Source organism: Glycine soja, chromosome 15 (assembly GCF_004193775.1).
Source record: "Glycine soja cultivar W05 chromosome 15, ASM419377v2, whole genome shotgun sequence".
Classification (NCBI taxonomy): domain Eukaryota; kingdom Viridiplantae; phylum Streptophyta; class Magnoliopsida; order Fabales; family Fabaceae; genus Glycine; species Glycine soja.
Genome location: NC_041016.1, coordinates 43,334,722 through 43,354,376, shown reverse-complemented (window position 1 = coordinate 43,354,376; position 19,655 = coordinate 43,334,722). Strand labels below are relative to the sequence as shown.

The window sequence follows — 19,655 nt, the reverse complement described above, 5'->3', positions numbered from 1 at the left end:
TAGGTATTCCTAAAACTCTTGATAATATGTTCTTAGTGGTTATATTTTATTGGTATTTTATAAGAATTCCCTAAAAATTTGCAACAAATGGTATCAGAACCACTATTACTGTTAGATTATTGGGATTAAAGTATAGAGTGTATTTTACATTAATCCCTCTTTTAAATTTTATGAACCCTAAATTAATTCTTTGGGGATTTTTTTTTCTCAACCTCACTTTTGTGCACAATTTTTTTTTTGTGTGTTCGTGCTTACTGCCTCTATGCACTGTTTTTTTTTTATTGGCACTTATGCCGGTGCCTTTGGTATTTTTTTGTGTTTGTGCCAATGGATCCATGCTTCTTTTGTAAGATGAATATTGGAAGGAGGCCATAGAAATTATTATTGTATGGATTTGAATTTGGCATTGAGATCAGAATGATCGACTTTCACTTCAGAAATCTCTAATAAGGAAAAAATTGAAGAATGAGATTGTTCCAATCGAATGTGTGTTATGATCATGAAAGACTATATTATAAAAGTGTTTCTGAGCAACATTTACTTTGCCAAAAATGAGAAGACAGGAACAAGTAACCTTTTGGCTAAACTCATCTCCATGATCTTTAAGGGCAAAAGTTATATAAGGAAGTTTTTGCTCATGTAATTTTTGTTTTTGTTTTATTTATTATTATTATTGTTGTTGTTTTTTTGTAAAAAAAAAAGGGGGAAACTAAGGGTGTTGTGAGCAAAAGATACAAAAGAAAGATGCAATATTTACTTGGGGTATTTTTTAGTACAAATCAATGATAACATTAAATATAATTTAAGGATATTATTGTAATTAATGTTTTCTTTTTTATTTTGCTATCATGATGGAAGTTAACTTAACAGTTCATCTCCATTTATTTGCATATCTAGTGATTTTTTTAATTAAATTGATTGTCATGATATATTGTCAAAGTAATCCCTATTGTGAATATTGATTTGATTAAAATTACATAAATTTTTGTATAAAATTATTTATGTGAATTGTGTTCGGACCAAAGGAAGATGCAATTTGACCAAATAATATTTTATACCTGTGATGACAAATGTGTGACAATTATAAGGTGTTTTCATGTGAATAATAGTCGATCCAAAGAAAGACTATTATTTGACATAATTTATTATTAATATTTGATCATTGCATTGAGAGTACCAATTACAATTTAATTTCTCTAGAAATTAATGTTGTGGTAGGTATCTTGTGGTGGGTGTGTTCTATAAAATATTTACATTCTCTTATATATATTTTTTATATAACTAAATTATATGTGAAAGTTGTGTAATTTTAAGACCTCATTTATTATATTAAATTGTCTTGTATTTTTTTTTGTTAAATTGATTGAAACAACATGTTGTCAAAGTAACATTTGTTGCAGAATTTGATTTGATTGAATTTACATGGATGTTGCATAAAATTATTCATGCGAATTGTGCTTGGCCCAAAGGAAAACACAATTTAGCAAAATAATTACATGCTTGCAATGACAAACATGTGGTGATTATAAATAGTTTGATTTTCCAAGTGAATAATGAAATATTAAAAGACAATCATTATTTGACGGAGATAATTATCATATAAGTTTTTCATGTGAGCAGTGGAGTGTCCAAAGACAACATTTGTTTGACAGGACTTATCACCAATGTTTGATCAATGCGTTGAGAGTACCACTTGCAGTTATTTTTTTTGATCCAAAGATTGAGGATTAATGGTGCGTTAGATATCCTGTTTGACTCTTGAAATTTACCATAAAGATTATTTTTGTATTGTATGTTTATTTTCTTTTCTTTAATTGTTGTTGTTACTAATATGCTTTAAATTAATCATATTATTTAAATCCCAAATATGCATGTATAAAATAATTTTTGTGAAAGTCCTAAGGTGATATATGATTAATCTTGGTATGCAAAACTACAAAGTAGTACAACACATTATGCGTTAATTGAAGAGAACAAGAAGTCACATGTTTTCATATCAAAAGCATAGAAGTTTAGAGATCATTGAGTATTCTGACTTTGATTTTTTCGAAATGTCTTAATAGCAATCACTCCACATAAGGATCCACATTTAATCGTGTTGGTGAAGTTAATATTTAGGTATGAGACATCATACTATAATCTATGGCTGCTAAATTATTGTAACTCGCTTGCTTGTTGTTGTCAACACTAAGTAGCCATCGAATGTTTATTGGGACAATATCTTAGCGATGCAATTAAGGATTCAACTATGTACAAGTTTGTTGATATAAAATATTTGATTCTTAAATAAAGAATTCAGAAAATACAGATTTGTATAGAACATATAGGAACTCATTCCATGATAGCTGATTCACTTACTAAAGGTATGACCCTTAAAGTTTTTCATGAGCACATTGTTCATATGAGTGTAATTTCTGATAGTTCCTTAGTTTAGTGAGAGTCTTACTTATGTTCTATATCTTACGGTTTACAAGCATGTTGTGCTTGGATTGATCTATATAAATAATAAAGTTTGAACCAGTTAGAAATAGACATGACTAAGATCACATTGCATGTAATTTTCATGTTCCTTATCCATGTTGACCTATGTCATTGAGTGTATTGATGTGTGGTCATTGAGTTTTAGTTACATTTGTTGTAGTGACGAAAGTCACAATGATTCCATTATTGATACATGAGATGGACCAGGTTGTTAAGGTGAAAGTTTAAAAATAAATAACATACATATGCACGCTTAAGGATTTTTTATATAATTTTTACAATATGTAGTCCAAGTGGGAGATTCTTGAAAATTTCTATTTCAATAATTAATGTGCATTAATATTATAAGATAATTATATTAGTTATTTATCATTAGTGAGTTTTATTTTATGTGATCAAATCAAGTGAGTCCTTTAGACAACCAAATCATATTATATGAACTTAAATGAATAAATGTTAGTGTTGACCCTTAGAGGATAATGACAACCCTATTAGGTTAACACATTATAAGAAGATTATGGTCCTCAATATACCAAGCTACTGCAGATAGTTTCTCTTTTCGCCTGAAGAGTTACGAAGGTCCAATTAAGGAATAAAGAAGTTTCGGTTGAGGAAGAAACATGAAACTACCGGTTACATTGTTAGCATTTTGTAACAGGTCATCCTACGAATAACACATAGATAAGAAATTACATAAGGATTCAAATTTTGTCGCGTTTGTTTCATCAATCATGATGGACCCAGATATTCTTAAAATTCTTCCTGATAATCTAAGATAATGTGTTTTTGATATATTTTATTGGTATTTTATAAAAATCCCTCAAAATTAACAGCTATCACTACCAAAATCAAAACCAATATATCCAATCTTAATATAACTTGGGTTATCTTAGGATTGGAGTTGGTAAATATTTTTCTCAATTTTAATGCACAATAAAAAAAATTAATACACCAAATGAAATAAGAAAAAATGTTGCTTATAGAATAAAAATAATTTAAACCTCTCATAACTTTAACCAAACATGCATTTAAATATACCATGACGATCTTATCTTACTACATGATTTACATACATATTGGTTACTCTGCTCATTCAAGTGCAATATATATATAGAAATAAAACTGTTTTATTAGGAAGTTAGGGAATAAATTGCACATTCAGTTTTCAACTTGCTTGTCATCTTGCATTTTCATGCCACTCGCAGATTTCAAATCTTCATTCAACATTTTCTATATCATTAATAAATTATAGCCCATCCCATAAAGCTCCGTTAAAGTCAATTATAAAACCAATTGTATGTGGGAAATGAAAAAGATAAAATAATTGGAAAATATGTCTTATTAAAAAATTAAAGAATGGTTGTAGGTTAAATAGAAGGAAAAAAAAATTCCAATCAATGTTTTTTGGCATCTACCCAATCTTTTCATTTCACCATCACATCCATTAACATATATCATGTGTTATTTTTCATATTCTAATTAAGACTCATTAAAGCCTATTGATTTTTTTTCTTTCACTTATTTGCCAAAAATATATTTCCAATAATATTCTCATGCACATACTTCCTTTACATACATACATATATATATATATATAATATACCTATTAAACAAAAAATATATATCGTAAATTTAAGATATAAAATAAAAGTAAAATTATTATAAGATATAATATTTATAGTATAGTAGTAAAAGTACAAATATAATAACAAAAAGATTATACAAGATAAAATATCAACAAAATGACAAAAAAAGAACAAAAAATGTAATTAAATCAAATGTTGTTGAATTCAAAATTATTTACTTATAGTCGTGTTAGGGTTGAAAGCCTAAGCCACTAAAAGAGGAGAGAAATCGAGGTATAAAAGGGAGTGCTGAAACTAAAAGGCAGGGTATAATTTCCCCTTATATTAGTGTATAGTAGAGAGACATTAATTATAATATTTAATAGTATAAGTGATTACAACAATTTTTTTTTATACACAAAGGTTACTATAATTAATTTTTTGAATTTCTAACAAATTAACTAAAGTGTGAAGAATATTTTTTTTTATTTTTTAAAACTTTATTTTTTCCATTATATATTAAAACAAACAAGGAAAATCTCTTATTAAACTAATGATGTTTAAAAAATTAAATTCAATATATAAGAAATACTTACTGATTCATCGGGTATGAGTAAAATTTTATGTAATTTTTTATCATAAAAGATTATCCAACATTTGACATTGCCTCTCAATGAAATAAAATTGACTAGATGAAAAAAAACATAATTGATTATATGAATTGATTTTCTATTTATAATGAAAATAAAAATATATATAAAAATAAAATCTTATTCTTATGTATTAATTATCTATTCAGTGAAGAAAACTTAACATTTCAAATGTTTTAATTTAAATGATATTTATTTTATTTCATTTAGGCACCAATAATGTATTTCCAATATCACCCTCACCCATTAACAAATATCATACATTATTTTTTTTCATATTCTAATTATGGTCAATTAAAACTTTTTTTTCACATTTACTTACCAAAAACATATATTTCTAACACTGCTCCACCTAATTTCTGTGATATATATAAACAATATTATTTTGACAAATGCTAATTTATAGTATAATTTCAACAAATATTTTTACACTTTTTATTGATATAATTTAATAAATTATTTTTTTTCTTCAATAATTTTAAGTTTTTCAAATTATATCACATACAAATATTAATTTATAAATAATTTATACAATGGATATATTTTATCTTAAATATATTTTTTATGCGTAATTCCAACAAACATTTTACATTGAATTACTATTATAATTTAATGTAATATTTTTTAAAATATTCAAATATATATCTCAAAATTATATCATTTAAATTATTTATAAGTTTAAATATATTTTTATTCGTAATAAATATCTGATTTTTATGTTTATTTCCTAATAAAACAACAATTTTATTTTTCGCCCTTCTCATATTTTATTTTAGTCTTTTGATTAATAATTTTTTTTATGTTTGTTCTTTGATTAATTAATAAATTTTGTTTTACTTTTGACTATTAAGAAAAGAAAATAGTTTATTAGAGAACAAAAATAAAACTTACTAATTTATCATAAATTAAAAGAAAGTAACAACCACCCAAAAACATTATTTTATCAAGTACCAGTGCAAAGAAAAAATTTAGAAGAAAATAAATTCAATTATTTTTATTTACTAAGAATCCAAAATATATTTAAACCTTATTTTAAACCCACGGGTGGGCCAATACCTAATTTAAATAATTCTGATAAAAAATGAAAAATTGGCAGCAACCGATATTCACTAATTAAAGCTAGCATCAAAATGAAAATTTTGCTGGTCCCTTTTGTTGTACACTCTGTTAGCTCTATGCAGAAGACCGAGTATTTTGTGTTGCTTCGCATAATTTTCTTAATAGAATTTGGAATCAGTTTCAGTTTGATTTTGCCACCTTGCTTTTTTATGCCTCCGGCAGATTTTAAGTCTTCGATCAACTCTCGGGTCTGCAAAATAATATCGATCATTTTACATGCTTTCTAAGACGATTGTTGCATGAAGATATTTTCTCTCATTAAAAAGAACAATTTTTTATTATAAGAAAACAAATATAAATCCCAAATTTACATAAAGGAACATGAACATAATTTAGTCTAAATAAATCTAAGATATCTAACCTCTTACGCATATTTAATGAAGACTTTAGTGTGTTTAGTCAATTTCAATGACTGACTAATAGACTAATTGATAGGGTGCTGAAAAATAAGAAGGAAGTTTCCGGTGTGAGGTCAGGAAGGATACCTCTAGAAAAAGAGAGAAACAAACAAGTTTGTTTGGTAAATTTTCGATATCCCTTCTGTCAATTTCATTCATATATCATATATGTATAGCTCTACACACTTAGACATAAAACAGAAAAGCTCTAACACATCCTATCATTGCTTGACACCTGTACCACTATGTGATCCCTTAATACAGAAAGCAAAGATGATGCAATTCCACTTATTTAGCACTACTAGAGTAATTGCATAGAGTAACAGCCTAGTGAATGTATTCCTCCCCATCCGTGGGCTTTCGGCTAGTGCGACTGGGCCTCTGGTGCTGAGTGCTGTCACTTACCAATAAAGAAATTCAAGAAATCTAATGGTCAATTAAATTTGCTAAAAATTTCAGACTTTCATGTGAATCCACATAAAATATGGTGAGCGATGCTTGTTAACAGACATTTAAAAACCTTTTAAGTGAATCCACATTTAATATTTCATGTGGTATTTTAATTTCTGTATTTAAAAACTAATTCTGAAATTTAAATTTCATTTTTTATAATTAAGAATTTAAACATATTAAATCTATGTAGCAATTCAATCTAATTCATACAACATACTAATACTTACCACAAACATAGATATCTGTGTGGATGATCCAATTGCTACTCCTAAGGAAATGTCCTGCAGAAATGAAACTCATTAAAATAAATATATGTGCGCAAATATTTGAGTACAAGAACTGAAACCTCACAAGTTTATCTTTCATGCAAATGTCATAAAATCAACAATACAAGAAATTTCATATAAAAATAAACATTTAATGATATCTTAGAGAAGTCATCTTTCTTTTAAAAATATACAAAGGACAAATGACATTTCATTTGAAAAGCAAACCAAAAACTTGAATGACCTCAAATAGGTAAACACAAAGGCAAAGATGAGCGGATTTGATACTTAGACAAACCATTTGACAGATAAATTTGAGACTGAAATGGACTCATATTAAGCTGCAAAAGTAGACGAGTGGACTTATGTTTTTTTAAAAGGAAAATCAATCCAATGAAGCATCATTATCAGAGGAAGGTTTAGTAGAGCCACCGATTGTGATGCAAAGTTTTACAGATTATGAAATACATGGAGATGGCTTTCACGGGAGGAAATATCGGCAGAAGGTGGTGAAGGGAAATCCATATCCCAGGTTTATACTTGTTCCTGTTCTATGCTCTCATAAAGTAATTATTTTAAATTATTTGCTTCAATATCGCTTTGAAAGGAATAATTTTGGATTCAGCCATGCATTGCCTTATTCCCCTATTTCATAATGTTTTCTAATAGCACCAACTAATTTGTCTTGCAGAAGTTACTATAGATGTACTAATATCAGATGTAATGTTCGCAAACATGTGGACATCATGCTAGCGGGTTAAGGGGGCAATTAAAAAAAGCTAGACCACATGAAATACAACCGCTGCATGTAAACCTGGACCAAGATATTTGCTTGACATGCTCCACCACTGCATCAAAATCAGGGGTCTTCTGAAAAATAATAGAATTTGTATGTAGCCATAAACACCACCAAGTGGCGTGCCATATCAGTTTCAGATTGGTAATGTTTTGATTGAAGGAAAGAACCATTTGAGAAACTAATGAACCTTATACCAATATGCTTTATTCTTCCATAATTATTTAATCTTAGATTGACTCTGGTTCTTTCTGAAATTTGTGTCATGTTTACAAGAAGCAATGTTCATTCATGAAACTCCAATTGCCACTGATTCAAAGTGCACAAAAGTTAATGGACAGTCAACAAAGAAGCTATTTTGTTAATTACTTTAGCTATAGTTAAGATGGACATGCATACTGAACAATTTAGGTGCCAAAGCTTATGCACAAGTTAAGTAGATACTATCTAAAAAGTAATATAAGAAAAAAAAAAGATAGAAATCAGGCATACTTCTCATTCACTCCTTTTGTATTAGATATCTATGACATTCACGAGATTGTTGGAATCATATGTAACATGATGTGGTGTGTGGCTCAAAATCACAAAAGGCACAAGTGGGAAGGTTTCAAGTGGTGCTGTCATAACTAACTTCAGTTATTGAATTCAGTTATTATAACTGAATTCAGTTGTCATAACTAAATTGGTTTTTTGGCACCATAAAAAAGCTTGGCTCCTAGAGTTAGGAGAGAGGTTTTTCCTGATCATGTTATTCTTGGAGAAGAGTTTTTTTGCAGCAGAAAAACAGAGAGAGTTCAATGGAGAAAGAGAGCTAGGAGATTGTGAGAGGTTTTGTAAAAGAGAAACCAAGAGAGATCAAGCTAGCTGCTGCTTGTATTGAACTTGTAATATTTCACGATCAATGTGATGATGATGAGCTGCCATTTCTCGTGGATGTAGGCACATTGCTGAACCACGTAAATTCGGTGTAGATTCTTGCTTATTGTTTTGTTGTGTTTTCTGTTTTATTGGTCTTGTGTAGGTTCTATTGGTGTAAAGAACTGATAAAAGAACCAACAAGTGGCGCCGTCTGTGGGAACAAGATCAAGATCAAGATCAAGAAAGATGGGAACAACAAAGTACGATATTGAGAAGTTCTCAGGGGGAAATGACTTTGGGTTATGGAGGATCAAGATGGAAGCAATCTTGATTCAACATGGCTGTGCAAAAGCTCTTAAAGGAGAAGAAAAATGTCTGAATCTCTAAGCTCAAAGGAGAAATCAGAAATGATTGATAGAGCTAGAAGTGCAATCATATTATGCCTTGGAGATAAAGCTTTAAGAGAAGTTGCAAGAGAAAGGACAACAACCTCAATGAGGTTGAAACTGGAATCCTTGTATACGACAAAGTCTCTTGCAAATTGGCTATGCTTTAAGCAACAATTGTACACCTTCAAGATGATAGAATCAAGAATAGCCACTGAGCAATTGGCTGATTTCAATAAGATCCTTGATGATTTGCAAAATAATGAAGTAAAGCTTGAAAAGGAGGATAAAGCTCTTTTGCTTCTTAATTCCTTACCAAAATCCTTTGAACATTTCAAGGATGCAATCCTTTATGGCAAAGATCAAGACATTGCCCTAGAAGAAGTCCAGACCTCAATAAGGACCAAGGAGATGCAGAAACAACAAACTCCAAATCTGAGGATAATGGTGAAAGCCTAAATATTTGAAGGGGGAGGACTAGAAAGAAGGGACCAAGAGGAAAGAAGTTCAAATCAAGGTCAAAAGATTCGAAGAATGGGCAAAAAACAAAGTTCAAATGCTTTAATTGTCACAAGAATGGTCATTTCAAGAAAGACTGCCGTCGCAGGATCAAGAAAGGATCTATGGACTCTGCTGACATAGTTGAAGCTTCTGAAGGTTATGAGAGTGCAAGTGTTTTAGTAGCTTCAAATACCAAAACACAAACAGAATGGATTATGGATTCTGGATGCTCATATCACAGCAGCCTGAGAAAGGACTATTTTGAAACCTTGGAACTGAAACCAGCAGGAGCTGTACTGCTATGAGACAACTACCCCTGCAAGGTACAAGACATTGTAATTGTGAGACTAAAGATGTTTGATTACAGAGAGTACTTATTGAAAAATGTAAGGTACATTCCTGAACTTAAAAGAAATCTTATCTCCATAAACATGTTTGATGATCTAGGATATTCAACTAGAATTTTGAATGGTGTTCTTAAGATTTCAAATGGATCTTTAGTCATAGCTAAGGGTAACAAGAACGAAAGTAATGGCTTGTTTATTCTTGAAGGTTCCACTATTATTGGACATGTATCAGTAGATACATTGATTGATAAAGCTAAACTTTGGCATTTGAGATTAAGTCATGTTAGTGAAAGGGGATTACATGACCTTAAGAAACAAAATTTGTTAGGAGGTGATAAACTAGATAAACTTGAATTTTGTGATGATTGTGTGCTTGGTAAATCACATAGAATAAGCTTTGGCATTGGTATTCATGTTTCATCTAGGTCTTTTGAGTATGTGCATTATGATTTATGGGGACCATCTAGAGTGAAAACTGATGGTGGAAGCTCATACTTTCTCACCATAGTAGATGATTTCTCAAAAAGAGTATGGATGTATGTTTTGAAAAAGAAATCATAATCGTTTCAAAAATTCAAAGAGTGGCATACTCTTATTGGAAATCAACTTGGTACAAAACTAAAAGTTTTAAGGATTGACAATGGCCTGGAGTTTGTTTCAGAGCAATTTAATGAATTTTGCAGGAAAATAGGTATCAAAAGGCATAAAATAGTCCCTCACACACCACAGCAGAATGGATTAGCAAAAAGAATGAATATAACCATTTTGGAAAGAGTGAGGTGCATGCTGCTAAGTGCAGGGCTGCCCAAGACCTTTTAGGGTGAAGCTGCAAACACAACATCCTATATAATTAACAGATGTCCTTCATCAGCTTTTGACTTCAAGACACCAATGGAAGCTTGGAGTGGTGAACTGCCTGATTACTCAGGATTGAAGGTGTTTGGATCACTGACTTTTGCTCATGTTAAGCAAGGAAAGCTGGATGCAAGGGTTGTAAAGTGTTTGTTCATTGGCTATCTTGAAGGAGTTAAAGGGTACAAGCTATGGAAATTGAAATCTCGTGAGACAAGATGCATCATCAGCAGAGATGTAACCTTTGATGAGAGCAGAATGACAATGCTAAGCAAGGAGGAGAAGCATAACAACTCAAGTAGTGAGAGTACCAATTTTGAGGTGGAGCATTCTGAGATTTCAGATCATGGTAGTAGATATGCTATTGATCACACTGATCAAGCAGAAACTAGAGATAATGAAGAGCTGACTACTCAGCATGACTTGTCCAATTATCAATTAACTAGAGATAGAGCAAAAAGGGTGACAATGTAGACAAAGGGTCAAGCTGAATGTTTTGATGAGAGGATCAAGCTGAATGTTTTGATGATGCCAAAGGATCACATGGATCACATGCTTCTCAAAGATTTATTAAAGACAAAGAAATTAAAGATATTCAAGATGGATGATCAAGACAGTCTCTAAGAGTCTTAGGAAGGGTATATTAAATAGGAAGGGAATTCCTAAATGAAGTAGCAAAAGGTTTGGCCAAGAAATTTAAGTTAAAAAGGTTTTTTCAACAGATTTACTCTCTGGTAATCGATTACCAGAGGATGTAATCGATTACCAGTGGCCAAAAACGATTTACAACAGCTATTAAAATTTGAATTCAAAATTTGCACTGTGTAATCGATTACACATATATGGTAATCGATTACCAGCAGTTATTGAACGTTTTAATTCAAATTTTAAAGCTTGTAATCGGTTACACACATACTGTAATCGATTACCAGAGAAGTTTTTCAGAAAATATTCTCAACAGTCACATCTTTTTACTTGATTCTTGAATGGCCATCAAAGGCCTATATATGTGTGACTTGGGACACGAATTTGCTAAGATATTTTCAGAACAAAAAGGTCTTATCCTCTTAAAAAGCAAAATCGTTTTATCCTCTTTCAAATTCCTTGGCCAAAACACTTGTGATTCAATAAGGAATTATTTGAGTGCTCAAATTGTTCAATCTATCTCTTTCAAGAGAGATTTCTTCTTCTCTTCTTCTTTATTCTGAAAAGGGATTAAGAGACCGAGGGTCTCTTTTTGTAAAAGAATTCTAAACACAAAGGAAGGATTGTCCTTGTGTGTTTAGAACTTGTAAAAGGAATTTACAAGATAGTGAAACTCTCAAGCGGGTTGCTTGAGGACTGGACGTAGGCATAAGGGTGTGGCCGAACCAGTATAAATCTAAGTTTGCACTTTCTCTTCTCTTAAACTTCTTTATTTATTATTGTTTTATATTCATATTCAAATTTTTCTATTTGAATCAATATTTAAGAAGTTCATTATTAAGGGAATTTATAACTTGATAGAATTTTAATTGGGGAAATAGTTTGTAACATCTTAATTCAACCCCCCTTCTTAAGATATCTGAGGCCACTTGTCTAACAAGTGGTATCAGAGCTTCATTCTTGTATAAAGTTTAGAAGCTTCAAGAAAAATGGCCTCAGCAAACTCCTTATTTCCAGAAGGAAATTCTATCAATAGACCTCCAATTTTTAATGGAGAGGGTTACCACTACTGGAAAACCCGAATGCAAATTTTTTATTGAGGCAATAGACTTAAATATTTGGGAAGCCATAGAAATAGGGCCTTATATACCCACCACAGTAGAAAGAGTTACAATAGATGGTAGTTCATCAAGTGAAAGCATAACAATAGAAAAACCTAGAGATAGATGGTCCGAAGAGGATAGAAGACGAGTACAATACAATTTAAAAGCCAAAAACATAATAACATCTGCCCTGGGAATGGATGAATATTTCAGGGTTTCAAATTGTAAGAGTGCTAAGAAAATGTGGGACACTCTACAATTAACACATGAAGGAACTACGGATGTTAAAAGATCTAGGATAAACGCACTAACTCATGAGTATGAACTGTTTAGAAAGAATGCAAATGAAAGCATTCAAAACATGCAAAAGAGATTTACACATATAGTAAATCATCTAGCAGCCTTAGGTAAAGAATTTCAAAATGAGGATCTCATAAACAAAGTGTTAAGATGTTTAAGTAGAGAATGACAACCTAAAGTAACGGCCATTACTGAATCAAGAGATTTATCTAACATGTCTCTTGCCACTTTATTTGGAAAGTTACAGGAACACGAGATGGAATTATTGAGATTACACCAACATGAAGAAAATGACAAGAAAAAGAAAGGAAATGCTCTTAAAGCATCATCCTCAACTCAAGAAGAAAGTGATCAGGAAAATGATCCAGATGATGATGATGATCTAAGTCTTTTTGTAAAAAGATTCAACAAGTTTCTTAAAGTAAGAGGAAATCAAAGGCGACCCAATTTTAAATCTAAGAGAAGGACATAAACTTCATCCTCTACTTTAAAATGCTTTGAGTGCAATCAACCTCGACATCTGAGGGTTGATTGTCCCATCTTCAAGAAAAAGATGGAGAAGTCTGAAAAGAAAAATCTTAGTGAAAAGAAATTGAAGAAGGCATACATCACATGGGATGAAAACGATATGGAATCTTCTGAAGATTCAGAAAATGAAGAGATAAATCTCTGCCTTATGGCTAAAAGTTATGAAAGTGATGAAGAGGTAACATCTTCAAATAACTTATCTATTTCTTTTGATGAATTGCAAGATGCATTTGCTGATCTGCATAAAGAATCAATTAAACTTGCAAAGTTAGTTTCATCTTCTAAGAAAACAATTTCAAATTTAGAAAATGAAATTTCAAAATTAAACAAAGAATTAGATCATCTTAGAAAGGAAGTCTCAATTTCTAAAACAAATGAAAAAGCTCATATCTCTACTATTTTTGACAAGAAAATATCAGATTCTTGTAGTTGTTGTGAAAAATATGAAAAAGAAATTAAAGAGTTGAAAAACTCACTTGCAAAATTTTCTTATAGTAAAAATAATTTAGATATCATATTAGGTAAACAAAGATATGTTTCCAATAAGACTGGACTAGGGTATAAATTTGAAAAACAAAAAAAGTTTCATAAAAACTTCTCCACTTCCACACAAAAATATAATTCTAATTCTATCACTTGTTTTTACTGTGGAAGAAAAGGACATGGCATATCTACTTGCTACTTTAAGAAAAATTACAGCAACATTAAAATGATATGGGTCCCAAAAGGATCCTCAGTTTATACTAACATACAAGGACCCAATAAAGTTTGGGTACCTAAGTTAAAAACTTGATTATGTAGGTGTCTTTGAGGAAGAAGTGGTACATAGATAGTGGATGCTCAAAACATATGACTGGAGATGCATCAAATTTTACACATATCTCTCCAAAGAAAAGCGGGCATGTAACATATGGTGACAACAACAAAGGTAGAATCCTTGGAGTTGGTAAAATAGGTACAAATTCTTCAAACTCCATTGAAAATGTTCTACTTGTTGAAGGCCTTAAGCACAACCTGCTTAGCGTTAGTCAATTATGCGACAAAGGCTATCTAGTATCATTTGATTCTCAGAAATGTCTTATAGAACATAAGCATGACATTAATATAAAGCATGTAGGACATAGAGTAAATAATGTTCACATGATAGACTTAAGCCTAAAACTAGAAAACAATCATTGCTTTCTTAGCAAAGATGATGATCCATGGTTATGGCATAAAAGAATTGCTCACATAAACATGGATCACTTAAATAAATTAATTTCAAAAGATTTAGTAGTTGGTTTGCCTAAATTAAAATTTGAAAAAGATAAATTATGCGATGCATGTCAAAAGGGCAAAAAAACAAGAGTCTCATTCAAACCTAAAAATGTTGTTTCAACCACTCAACCCTTACAATTATTGCATATGGATTTATTTGGTCCGTCTAGAACCATGAGTTTTGGAGGAAATTACTATGCCCTAGTTATAGTTGATGATTTCTCTAGATATACTTGGACATTATTTATTACACATAAAAGTGAGGCATTCCAAGCATTTAGAAAACTTGCTAAAGTTATACAAAACATGAAAAATCTTAAGATAGCATCCATTAGAAGTGATCATGGGGGTGAGTTTGAAAACAAAGATTTTGAATCATTCTGTGATGAACATGGTATTGAACACAATTTTTCTGCACCAAGAACCCCTCAACAAAATGGAGTTGTTGAGAGGAAAAATAGGTCATTGGAAGAAAATGCTAGAACTTTATTAAATGATACTTTTCTTCCAAAGTATTTTTGGGCTGAAGCGGTCAGTACTGCATGTTACATCATGAATAGGGCCTTAATAAGACCCATTTTAAAGAAAACCCCATACGAGTTATATAATGGTAGAAAACCTAACATTTCTCATCTACATGTTTTTGGTTGCAAATGCTTTGTGCTCAATAATGGTAAAGATAATCTAGGAAAATTTGATGCAAAATCTGATGAAGGTATTTTTCTTGGATATTCATTACAAAGCAAAGCATATAGGATATATAATAAAAGAACTATGAATATTGAGGAATCCATTCATGTTACCTTTGATGAATCTAATGCTATCTTGTCAAGGAAGACTATGCTAGATGACATTGCAGATTCTTTAGAACAAATGCATATTCATGGACAAGATTCTAAAGGAAATGATAAAGGAAACAATGAAGATCCTCCAGAAGAAGTCAAATCCAATGATGAACTTCCAAGAGAATGGAAAGACTCAAGAGATCATCCCCTCGACAACATTATTGGTGATATTTCAAAAGGGGTAACAACTAGACATTCTCTTAAAGATTTATGCAATAATATGGCTTTTGTATCTATGATTGAACCTAAAAATATAAAAGAAGCCATAGTAGATGATAACTGGATCATTGCCATGCAAGAAGAACTGAATCAATTTGAAAGAAACAATGTATGGAAACTAGTAGAAAAACCTGAAAATTATCCTGTCATAGGAACAAAATGGGTTTTCAGAAATAAATTAGATGAACATGGCATAATTATTAGAAATAAGGCTAGGTTAGTAGCAAAAGGGTATAATCAAGAAGAGGGAATAGACTATGAAGAAACATATGCTCCTGTTGCAAGATTAGAAGCCATTAGAATGCTCTTAGCATATGCATCCATAATGGATTTTAAGCTTTATCAAATGGATGTTAAAAGTGCTTTTCTAAATGGCTTAATTCAAGAAGAAGTATATGTTGAACAACCCCCTGGTTTTGAAATCCCGGATAAACCAAATCATGTTTATAAATTGCAAAAGGCTCTTTATGGTTTGAAACAAGCCCCTAGGACGTGGTATGAACGATTAAGCAATTTTCTCCTAGAAAAAGAATTTTCTAGAGGAAAAGTGGATACCACATTGTTCATAAAGAGAAAGCATAATGATGTTTTGTTGGTTCAAATATATGTTGATGATATAATTTTTGGATCCACTAATGATTTATTGTGCAAGGAGTTTTCCCTTGATATGCAAAGTGAATTTGAAATGTCAATGATGGGAGAACTAAAGTACTTCCTGGGATTACAAATCAAGCAAACTCAAGGAGGTATATTCATCAATCAAGCCAAGTACTGCAAGGAATTGATCAAAATATTTGGGATGGAAAGTGCAAAACACATGGCTACGCCGATGAGCACTAGCTGTTACTTAGATAAAGATGAATCTGGTCAGTCTATAGACATAAAACAGTATCGAGGTATGATCGGATCTCTTCTCTATTTATCTGCTAGTAGACCTGATATTATGTTTAGTGTATGCATGTGTGCTAGGTTTCAATCCAACCCCAAACAATCACATTTGAGTGCAGTAAAGAGAATCATGAGATATCTATTGGGTACAATCAATTTAGGATTATGGTATCCTAAGAATTCAACATGTAACTTAATAGGATATTCTGATTCTGATTTTGCCGGATCTAAAATTGATAGAAAAAGCACAAGTGGAACTTTTCAATTCATTGGATCGGCTCTTGTCTCATGGCATAGTAAGAAACAAAACAATGTTGCTTTATCCACTGCTGAAGCGGAGTATATCTCTGCCGACAGTTGTTGTGCACAGATTTTATGGATGAAGCAACAATTGTCTGACTATGGCATCCTTCTTGATTGCATACCTATTAGGTGTGATAATACTAGTGCCATAAATCTATCCAAAAACCCTGTACAACACTCTAGGACGAAACATATAGAAATTAGGCACCATTTTCTAAGAGACCATGTTCTAAAGGGAGATTGTTTGCTAGAGTTTGTTGATACAAAGAATCAGCTTGCTGATATCTTTACAAAACCTCTCCCAAAGGATATATTCTTTTCAATAAGAAGAGAATTAGGACTTTTAGACCTTAGTGATTTGGATAGGTAAAGTTTATGATTGATTGCTTGTGTTTTGATTAAGTATGATGCTTGTTTCTGTTTTGATTGATTGATTGTTTGTAGTTTAATTTAGTTTACTTTTCTTATTAGTATAATTAACTCTTAAGATAGTATAAGTTTTTAGACTTAAAAATAAGTTTTCCTTTAGGAAAAGGCTATTGTTTTGTTCTGGTAATCGATTACATGAATACTGTAATCGATTACACTAGAACAGATGGCCTGTAATCGATTACAATATTCATGTAATCGATTACCAGTAGGCTGCCTCCACCTGTAATCGATTACCATTACTTGTAATCGATTACAATGCGTCCGGATCTATAAATATCACGTTTTTTAGAAACCCCTGCGCAGCCCCTTCCTCCTTGCGACGTTCCTCCATTCCCAAACCTTCAATCCTTCCTATCTTACTCATTTCTTCATCAAATTGACTCCCGTAACTTGCAATCTTCCTCATTTTCAATTTTCTTTTGATTTCACCGATTGAAATCTGCAAAAACTCCATCATATGGCATAATCATCAAAGAAACGTAAGGGTTCATCCGCCTCCGCTTCGGCTTCAAGAGCTCATCGTTCCGAAACCGCTAGCGCATCCACAGCACCAATTCCACCCTCATTATCCTCTTCCAAACTGTTTTCTTCCGAGGAACAGCAGAAACGGTACTCAAACCTTTTCTCATCTCGTTCCATTATCGACCCTAAGTTCATAGATATGGAATTCTTTTCTGCTGAAAGCTTTGATTGCATTCAAGCATTTCAGAACTTAGGTCTCATACCTTTCATGTCATTACAATTGCCTATTTATCCTGAATTAGTTAAAGCTTTTTATTGTAATCTTGAAATTCAGGACAACTATTTGATTTATGAGGTTTTTGGGATAAAAATGGTCATTGACCAATCCCTTTTCCATGACTTAACCCAATTGTTCAGTGATGGTGTACCATTTGAAGGTACACTGAATGACGACTAGAAATTTGATTTCTCTGCACATGATGCCCGCCAGTTGGTTTGCACCAACCATGCGGATATGACCGGACGCCTTCTTTCCAGTTCATTGGCTTTTGAAAGCCGCATCCTTCACTATTTAATTGTGCGTATTCTGCTTCCATGATCTTCCAACCTTGCCTAGGTTTCTGAGGAAGATCTTGTTATCATGTGGGCCTTTCATACAGGGCGTTAACTTGACTGGGCACACTTAGTCAGATATCGCATGCTTAAGGCATTGCGATTAAATGCTCCATTGCCATATCCACAGCTTGTTACTCTCTTTCTTCGCCATTTTGGAATTCCTCTTGATTCTGAACCTTATGTTCCAATCAAGAGATCCTTTTTAATTGGTGCTGCTATGATTGCCTCTTTTGGTTACCGCAAAGAGCATGATGGCTCTTGGGTCAAAAAGGGTGCTCAACCTGCTGATGATGAAGGCAACCTACAAGTTGAAGATAATTCCTCTCTTATTCGAAGGCTTATGGACAAGTTCGATGGTCTTCAGACTTTTGTTGGTGACAAGTTTGATGCCATGGAATTGCAAGTCGACATGAGGTTCGATGCCATGGAATCAAGAATTACCAAGGTTGAAGAAGATGTCTCCTTCATCCGTACTTGCTTTGATCCACCACCACCGCCTCCATCATCCTCTTAGCTTATTTGTTATTATTATGATTAAGTATTATTAGTACTTAGTTTTATCGCCGTGTATTTGGCTTTTTGCTGCTTAAATTATCGTACTCTTGCACTTTTATTATATTTTTCGCCTTTGCTTTGGTTGTTTATGACAATGTATGGACTTCTTTTGGTTTAATGTTTGGCTTTATTTGATATTGATTGTTTTGCTTAGTTCTTTTTGATGTTGCCAAAGGGGGAGAGAACTTAGAACTTGGGTTAGAAATCAATTAAATCATTAAAGTTAGGCATACATGCCAAAAGATAGGGGGAGTACGGGTTATGTGAACGTGCTATCATCTTGTATATAGCTTGTCTTGATTTCAGGGATTGTCATCATAAAAAAGGGGGACATTGTAGACAAAGGGTCAAGCTGAATGTTTTGATGAGAGGATCAAGCTGAATGTTTTGATGATGCCAAAGGATCACATGGATCACATGCTTCTCAAAGATTTATTCAAGACAAAGAAATTAAAGATATTCAAGATGGATGATCAAGACAGTCTCTAAGAGTCTTAGGAAGGGTATATTAAATAGGAAGGGAATTCCTAAATGAAGTAGCAAAAGGTTTGGCCAAGAAATTTAAGTTAAAAAGGTTTTTTCAACAGATTTACTCTCTGGTAATCGATTACCAGAGGATGTAATCGATTACCAGTGGCCAAAAACGATTTACAACAGCTATTAAAATTTGAATTCAAAATTTGCACTGTGTAATCGATTACACATATATGGTAATCGATTACCAGCAGTTATTGAACGTTTTAATTCAAATTTTAAAGCTTGTAATCGGTTACACACATACTGTAATCGATTACCAGAGAAGTTTTTCAGAAAATATTCTCAACAGTCACA

General features: G+C 31.9%; 1 protein-coding gene and 1 long non-coding RNA gene across 2 annotated transcripts in view; one reads left to right on the top strand and one right to left on the bottom strand.

Annotated features, from left to right (window-relative positions):
• Window positions 1-19,655, bottom strand: part of LOC114387255 (putative disease resistance RPP13-like protein 1) — a 51,648-nt gene that overhangs the window by 16,446 nt on the left and 15,547 nt on the right. The window lies entirely within an intron of this gene.
• LOC114387257 lies at window positions 7,133-8,202 on the top strand. Its single transcript, XR_003661280.1, has 2 exons — window positions 7,133-7,464; window positions 7,624-8,202. It is a non-coding gene; the product is annotated as an uncharacterized LOC114387257 (long non-coding RNA).